Raw genomic sequence first — 8,943 nt, forward strand, 5'->3', positions numbered from 1 at the left:
TAGAGATTACTTAAAAATAAAATCTTTAAAAAAATTTAAAAATTATTTTTGGTAGGAATATTTGTAAAATGTATTCTTTACTCCTCTCTTTTCTTCAGTGGAATATACTGAATGAAATTCAATCTTTTCTTGTTGGCTCGAGGCATGGGCATGAAGCAAAGGAGGGAGCCTTCGCTTCTGGCTAAGCTGCCCGCAGACTCCTTTGGAGGTGTTTTCACCCTTAAGCCAGATCGTCCCTTCCTTATGGCTTTTTGTCATTTTTCTGTCTCTTTTCTCCTTGTTGGGGTGATAGCCTGGGTCCTAACGTCTTTTACTTTAAAGTCTCTAGTACCCCTAGGAGCACCTGGGTGGCTCAGTTGGTTAAGCATCTGCCTTTGGCTCAGGTCATGATCTTGGGGTCCTGGGATCGAGCCCTGCATCGAGCCCTGCATTGGGCTCCCTACTTGGCAGGGCGTCTGCTTCTCCCTCTCCCTCTTCCCCTCCCTCCTGCTTAAGCTCTCTTTCTCTCTCTCTGAAATAAATAAAATCTTAAAAAAAAAAAAAGAACTCTTAAAAAAAAAGTCCCTAGTACCCCTCTCCTTTCTCCTTGCAAATTTGTGTTAGTCTAAGAATTCATACATCTAAATAGGTTAGAATTTTGTTTGAAATAAGAGTGAGTAGGGCACCTGGGTGGATCAGTTGGTTGAGTGTCTGCCTTTGGCTCAGGTTGTGATCCAGCATCCTGGGATCCAGCGCCCAGTCGAGCCCCCAGTTAAGCCCCACATTGGGCTCCCTGCTCAGCAGGGAGTGGCTTGTCCCTCTCCCTCGGCCCCTCCCACCACTCGTGCTCTCGCTCACTCTCTCAAGTAAATAAATACAGATCTTTAAAAATAAAAAAAAAAATGATAAGAGTGAGTAGACTACGAGTCAAGACTCGACAGGCTCCCGTATGGGTGAAGTGCCTAATCTCGAGTACGTGAACCTGGCTATCCAGAAGGCGCTGTTCATCGTTTTCTTTCTGCTTGGTATTTATATTCTTTTGAGGGATGTCTCTGCATTTCCACCATGTATCAGACACTAGAGATATGGCGATGAACAGGTCAGTCCTTGCCCTCAGGGAGAAAAAACAAAACCCAAACCATAAGATAACAAAGTGTGGTGACATTTATGGCAAAGAAAATAGAGGGTGCTGGTGGAACATCTATAGGGAAACCAGAACTCTTCCCTGGAAGTTACACGAAAGTGATCTGGAGGATGAGTAAGGGGCCAGCCGGATGAAGGAAGTGGAGTGAGGAGGAGAGACCCCAGAGGAGGAGACACGTGGAGAGGGCTGGGAAGTCAGAGTGTGAGTGGTTGAAGGACCTGGGGGACGCCCAACGTGGCTGGAGTGAAGGGAGCCAGGTGGAGGTGTGATGCAGAACTGGACAGGGACCAGCTCTTCTGGAGGGAGCATCTTCCAGGTGAGGGAGCACGCGTCCCGGCAGGTGTCTGAGGAACTGCTCTAGTCTCAAGATCAGTTGAAACATTGGATCCCCCAAATTCCCAAGAGATCTGAAGTTTTATTTGCCTAAGCGCTTTGAGGAAACAAAGAAATGCGTTCATTAAAAAAATTGTAAACCTATCCATCTTTGTATTTCCCGTATTTGCAGAAATTTGGTTCTGAGGTGAAAGTTGGTGTCATGTATAACTTGTGGGAATTAGACTTTTCACAAATACTTGTTTTTAAGTAATAACTCTTTTTTAGGAATAAAGAACATGATTATGTATGGAGGATGTTAAGAAAACAGAAGTTCTTTGTTGTTGTTTACCTATAGAAATAGGTTTATGAAGTTCAGGCCATGATGTATAACTGAATGTAGCATCTAATTGCTTATGTAAGAGATTATGCAACTCACTTAGGAGGCCCTAGCTGTTAAGTTAGCTACAGGGGAATCAGAGTTATACACAGACGTGAAATCGCCTTCTGACTGACTGACTTAACCTTACCATTGAACCCAAAGCAATATTTTGTTTCAACCATGTTTAAATTCTTATAAAAGGGCTAGCCTTTATATCTATGGTGGATTGTTGCACCAAGGGCCCCTAGCGAAGTCTGCTTCTCAGTGTTCATGCCCTTGTGTAGCTCCCCCGAGAATTGACTCTGGGCTTGACCATAAAGTGTGCCTTGGCCGACAGGCATGACACAAGCACAGGAGGGTAGGGTTTGCGCCCTGGGGCTTGTCCTCTTAGAACACCATCCTGGACCGCTATGCAAGGAAGCGGGTCTTGTCTGCTGGAGGTTGGGAGGTTATGAGAAGGAGAGCTGAGGCTTCCTACCCAGCACCAGTTGCCAGACACGTGAATGAAGCCAACTTGGACTTTTCACCTGTTCCAGCCATCTGCAGTGGCCCAGTGAGCCAGAAGAGACCCGCAGAAGACTTGCCCAATCAGTGCACACAATCAAGAGAAATAGTAAATCAGTGTTTTATGTCTCTATGTTCTGCAGTGAATTTTATGCAGCAATATATAACAGGAACAATGTCCTTTTACACTATCCCACGTTCACTTTAAAGGCAGGCTGAGGGTGGCTCAGTTGGTTAAGCGTCTGCCTTCAGCTCAGGTCACCATCTCCAGGTCCTGGGATCGAGCCCCATTTCAGGCTCCCAGCTCAGCAGGGAGTCTGCTTCTCCCTCCGCCTCTCCCTCCCCCCTCTGTCTCTCTCTGTCTCAAATGAATAAATAAAATCATTAAAAAATAATTTTTTAAATTTTAGATTTTATTGGAGAGAGAGAGATACAGCAATTGAGACCACGAGTGGGGGGGAGATGGAGAAAGGGCAGGGGAGAGAGAGAAGCAGACTCCCTGCTGAGCAGGAACTCTGCCGCGGGGCTTGATCCCAGGGCCCTGGGATCGTGACCTGATGCAAAGGCAGCCGCTTAACTGAGCCACCCAGGTGCCCCTTAAAAATTGTTTTTTGAGGGTACATATTTTAAAATCTATTATTTGTTGGAACTTAATGCTTGCCAGAATGCCTGAACATTCTAGAGAACACATGGAGTTATATTTGAGAGTATTAGAAAAGGAAATTACGTAACAAAAATACAATGATAAGACTAACAAACTCACGTGAAATTATGCATGTGGTGGACTGCAGACAGAAAGGGGATTGTTGTGGTCGAACGTGGCGGGAGGCCCCGGGTGTGCCCGGTCAGGAATGATCTGGGAGGGCTTTGGGGGAGGGAAGAAAGTGGGGCAGTCTGCTGAGCAGAGCTGGTCTGGGGCAGCTCAGGGCAGGGCAGGGCAGGCCACGGTGCCTGAGAACAAAATGATCAAGAGCGGGCCGCCGGCGTGGGCAGCGGCGTCTAAGAATCCACTTTTAGGAAGGAGCCGCAGGACGTAGGCTAGAGTTCTGATACCAGATTCTGCCAAATATCAGTTTGCAGAGTTAGGGAACAGGAGGGAATAGAGAGCAGGGGGTGGGGGCAGGGGTGTGGTGTTATTTTGGGTGAAAAGTCCAGAAAGGGCAGGCTGGTGGCTGAAGCTTCCCAGCTGGCCTTCAGGGGCTCCCCTTTGCTCGGAGAATAAAGTCCAAACTCTACATGGCATAAAAGGCCCTGCATGACCTGTCTGCTCTTGGACTATCAACCTGACCTTGTCTCCTGCTGCTCCTTCAAATGCGCCTTTTGGGCCTTTGCAGTTTCCAGAACCCACTGTCTTGTTTCTAGGCCTCCCGGTCCCCTCAGGTCCTTTTCCCTTTGCCTACCATGCTTTTCCCTCCGGATGTGAACACATTAACGGCTCCCCTGCATACAAGGCCCCGTTGCTTTCTCTCTGGGAAGCCTTCCGTCAGACCTGGGTTGGGCCATAACCTCTTTGCTCAGTGTTTGGCCTTCCCTCAGCCCCAGGTGGGCTCCGGTGGCCTCGTTTGCCCGTTTGCCCGTGTGAGCTTCCCCGCCCCAGCAGACAGGAAGGGGGCGGTTGAGCCGCAGAAGAGAAGTAAACGCCATCTCACGCTTCCCTGCCAGCAAGGGCCTTAGCACAGGCTAGCCCCCCTTCCGTCGCTTATGTCTCCCCTTGGAAAGCTTCCCTGAGAATTCAAGACCCTGTCAAATGATCGTTCCTCTGTGTGACTCCCACACGGGCCTCCCGAAGCCTTTCATTCTTGCTAACACTCAGTAAATATTTACTGAGCACACACTGTGTGACCCTGCTGATGTGTGCTTATCACCTTAACTGTCACTTTGCTGCGTAGGTGTCTCAGGCTGGGAATTTTTTTTTTTTTTTTTAGGATTTTATTTATTTTTATTAAACAGAGATAGAGACAGGCGCCCCAGTCGGGCTGTGAATTTCTTGACAGTCAGGACGTTCGCTTACACACCTAGGGATCCCCAGTTCCTGGAAAGGGTTCAGGCACACAGTAGGCCTTAATATATTTGGGGCGCCTGGGTGGCTCAGTCGTTAAGCGTCTGCCTTTGGCTCAGAGCGTGATCCCAGAGTCCTGGGATCGAGCCCCACATCAGGCTCCTCCATTGGGAGCCTGCTTCTTCCTCTCCCACTCCCCCTGCTTGTGTTCCCTCTCTCGCTGGCTGTCTCTCTCTCTCTGTTAAATAAATAAATAAAATCTGTTAAAAAAATAAAAATAAAAAAAAAATGAATTCATGGGGCGCCTGGATGGCTCCGTCGGTTGAGTGTGTCCGACTCTTGATCTCAGCTCAGGTCCTGATCTCAGGATCTTCAAGCCCTGCATTGGGCTCCACACTGGGTGTGGAGCCTCAAAAAATAAATATAAATACAAATAAAAAATGAATATACTTTATTATAAACGAAATTGGTTTCCAAGAAATTCCTAAATCCTTAAGGCTGGAAAGCACACTACGGTCACCTCATCCATCTCCTAGGACTTGACTGTTCCAGGCTAGTTGTCGCGCAGAATTTGCTTGACGGGGTTCGGTGAAGGGGGACTCACAGGCCATGTGGCCGCTCATTCCACCTGAAGACAGCAGCAACGGTGCGGATACTCTTCCTGCCACAGAGCTGCAACCTGCCCCTTCGTAGTTCCCTCCACCACCCTCATTCTGCTCCCTGGACGGTCACAGTAGAGGCCCTCCCCTCCCGCAGTTGACAGCCCACCATATATGTGGCAGCTAATGCATCACTTCCTAGGTTTTCTCTTTCCAGGACAGGAGAGACCATTGCCCGGCTGTGTGACCCTGACCTTCAGTGTCCTTGTTTGTAAAAATCCGGGTCAGACAGTACCTGTCTATGCAGTTGTCAAAATTAAATGAGCTCATGTATGTAAAGTGCTTAGAACAGTACTTGGTGTATATTAAATGCTCAATAATGATTTCAATATTATTTTGTATAATATTTTACCTATAGCCCTTAACATTTTACAGCTTATATTTTGAGTCATTTAACTAAGAAAACAGAATGACGGGGGTGCCTGGGTGGCACAGCGGTTAAGCGTCTGCGTTCGGCTCAGGGCGTGATCCCGGCGTTCTGGGATCGAGCCCCACGTCAGGCTCCTCCGCTATGAGCCTGCTTCTTCCTCTCCCACTCCCCCTGCTTGTGTTCCCTCTCTCGCTGGCTGTCTCTATCTCTGTCAAATAAATAAATAAAATCTTAAAAAAAAAAAAAGAAAACAGAATGACAGGGGCACCTCGGTAGGGCATAAGACTCTTGATCTCAGGGTCATGAGTTTAAGCCCCACGTTGGGTGGGCAGTTTATGTAGTTTTTTAAAAAAGCAGAATAATAAAATATATGATCATGTGCAAAAATTATATTAATATATTTAACTTATTTCATTTAAGTTAATTATATTATATATTATATTCCCTACCCCCCAAAAAATCGAAAAACCCCTTAGGTAGGGTTCGTTATGAAGCTTGATGGGCAACTTGGTCTCTATTTTTAATGAATGTTTGCTTAATTAATGAACAAAATGAACAACTGTCTAGGAGACCTTAATCCAGCCCTGATCATTCATAGATAATGCTTCAAGATTTTCTCATCGTTCTTGGTGCTGTTCCTTCATTTGGGTGACCAATGATCCCGGTTTTCTCAGGACTGAGGGAATGTGGGAAATTTAGTTAAAACCAAGTCTGAGGGGTTCTTGAGCCTCTTGGAGCTTTCGGTGCTAAAACCAGGATGAGGGGCGCCTGGGTGGCGCAGTCGTTAAGCGTCTGCCTTCGGCTCAGGGCGTGATCCCCGCGTTGCGGCATCGAGTCCCACATCGGGCTCCTCCGCTGGGAGCCTGCTTCTTCCTCTCCCACTCCCCCTGCTGTGTTCCCTCTCTCGCTGGCTGTCTCTCTGTCACATAAATAAATAAAATCTTAAAAAAAATAAAAAATAAAACCAGGATGAGCTGGTCACCCTATTCATAGTTCATATGGATTTCGGGGTTGGAGGGACGAATTGCCTACCTCTGGAGTCCATGGCCAGGGTCAGTACTCTAGCAATGCCAGAGATACGAGGAGGGCGTTTCCAGCTGGGTCTCACAGGGGTGTCAGACCTTGATTGACAAGAGCCTGCAGCTTTGCAAGAAACTTGATTTTACCAATTCACACAGCTGCGATCAGGCCCTAGGGCATTTCACTAAAACTTTAGAAATGATGGATTAGAAAACCAGAACATCAATTTAAAATGTTCCCGTTACTTTCATAGGGCAGCCCCTTACCTGCTCCGCATACGCAAGAGGAATGGAAAGTGAGCAAATGGTGGAGGTGGGCCTTCCTGGAAGGTATACTGGTGTTGGATTTGAGTTGACTCTCCACGGGAGAGCCCCTTTCTCGGGAGACGGAGCACACGGGTGGCCAGCGGAGACCCCGGATGAGGGTGAGCGGACTGACTCACCACGCCTGTCCGGGTCTGCACTGACCGTGAGCTCCCGACCCACCCTGGTGCTCTTCCCCTGTTCGCCTCATCCGGGTACACTTTCCAAAGGGACAATCCCGAGTTCCAGATTGGCTTATAGCACTCTATTTCTACCATAAAGTGCTTCCTGATACTGGCTCTCTGTCCCTGGGTCACATCACATGGGGGTTCTGGGTATAGTACCCTGAAATGGCTGATTTTCTCTTATTTGTTTAGTTGGAGAGGTGCCTGTCCTGGGCGTGAGCCGTCTCTCTCGGCAGCCACCCTCACCTCTCATCTCCCCGGGACAGTGACTTCAATGGCTTGCAGGCTCTCAGACCACAGTTTTCACCACCAGCACCACCTGCTGCCCTGATTCCCAGAGGCCCTCCTCCCTTTCCACCTGGCCTCCTAGCTGCCCTCTAGTTGACATGCTTGGGGGTTTGCCCCTCGCCAAGAACTGGGAGGCGCTGCGCTGCCCGGGGGTGATGGGTGATCTGGAAATAGCCTTGGGGGGAAGGGCCTGGCTTTGAAGCTGGATCCGAGGTGTGTGTCTGTGCTTGCAGCGCCTGGCCTGGCCCTCGCTCGCAGTGGGGAAAAGGAGGCATCTTTGCAGATCCAGCCTGGGGTACGTGACTGGAGTACTAACCACACACAACTTTTACTCTGGACTACCTGCTGTTTCCTCCCCCTGGGGCTCCACACCCTTTAACTGGGTCTGGCCAAGGAAGGCCCTGGGCTTGTGGCCACATCTGCCGGCGCTCATGACCCCCACTCAGCACCAGTCACTCCAGCAGATACCCCAGGTGATGAAAGGTTGGTCATCAGGGGCAGAGGCGATAAGGGGAGAGGAGCCGGGCAAGGTGCCCAGTGGTGCAGGGGCCAGAGGTGGAGCCGAGAAGGCACCAGGTGCACGCTGGTTTCCCCTGAAGTCACCCTCGGTACCGAGACGACAGGCGGCTGGTTGACATCGACCAGTCTGGCTCTCCTGAGTCAGCCTCCTGCGGGCCCTGGCAAGTGAAGGTGACAAGTTCAAGCTTTGACTGTGGTGGTAACAGGCTAATGGCCTCCCCGCCACCCCTCAGACAGCCCAGGGCCCAGCCTCTGACTGCCTGTTCTCTGCCCGGCCGTCCCTTTTGTTCATAAGGGCCTGGTCTAAATGTTTCTCACTGTTCATATTCAAAGCTTTATTAAAGATAAGTAGGTCCATGAAGGGAAAAAGATGTCCTCAGGTCAACAATGAACCAGGAGGAAAAAATCATAATTTGCCCAAAGTTCCTGGGTACTCTTCCTCATTTATAAAATGGGATTAATAATATCCATCACTTTGTAGCATTGAACAAAATAATGTGAAGTACCTAGGATAGTGGCCACATACATGTTTGCTATTGTCACCCAAACCTCACCTTTAGGGTGCATAAGGGCCTAAGAGGGGCCCTGACAATCCACCATGATCTAGGGACAACCTACTTTGTTTGCCCTTGTGATCCTGAAAATTTAGGTCACTACATATTTACTACTTCCTTGAAATCTTCCCACCGAAGTGGAGAGCACTGGCCCTTTAAACTGGAGATCACCTGTACACAGAATTATGGAGCCTTAGCTATGGACCCACTTTAGGGCCTGCTTATAGTCTAGGCTTTGGATTTGGTCTCCTGAGCTGGTTGTCCTGGACTCCAGCTGCCTGACCAGTGGCTTTCTCGAACTGGCTGACATACCCTGCTTACAAGATTGAAGGCACTTGGACGAACTCGATTGCTTGCCCAGGGCCTGGTGGTGGGGGTGGTGGCTGCAGGCCTGCTGCTGTGATGATTAACAGGACACTCTGATGTGGGAACATGAAACTGGTGGAATGGTCACCTGACTGGGGGGGGGGGCGGGGACCTGGGACCCAGAATGTCAGGAGAGAGTAAGGTAATATCTGTTAGCCTTTTTACCCTGGAAAGACATGTCTCACATGAGTGGACCCAACCCATGTTTTCCAAAATGAGGAAGGAGGAGGAAAAGCTAGGGGAGGCATTTGCTCAGAGTTGAAGAGGCTGGAAGTCGGGGAAGACCCTTTCATTGTGATGGAGAAAGAACAGGCATCCCCCTTCCCCACATCTACAAGCTTTAAGAGACCAGTGACTTAA

This window comes from Ursus arctos, unplaced genomic scaffold (genome assembly GCF_023065955.2).
Source record: "Ursus arctos isolate Adak ecotype North America unplaced genomic scaffold, UrsArc2.0 scaffold_24, whole genome shotgun sequence".
Classification (NCBI taxonomy): Eukaryota; Metazoa; Chordata; class Mammalia; order Carnivora; family Ursidae; genus Ursus; species Ursus arctos.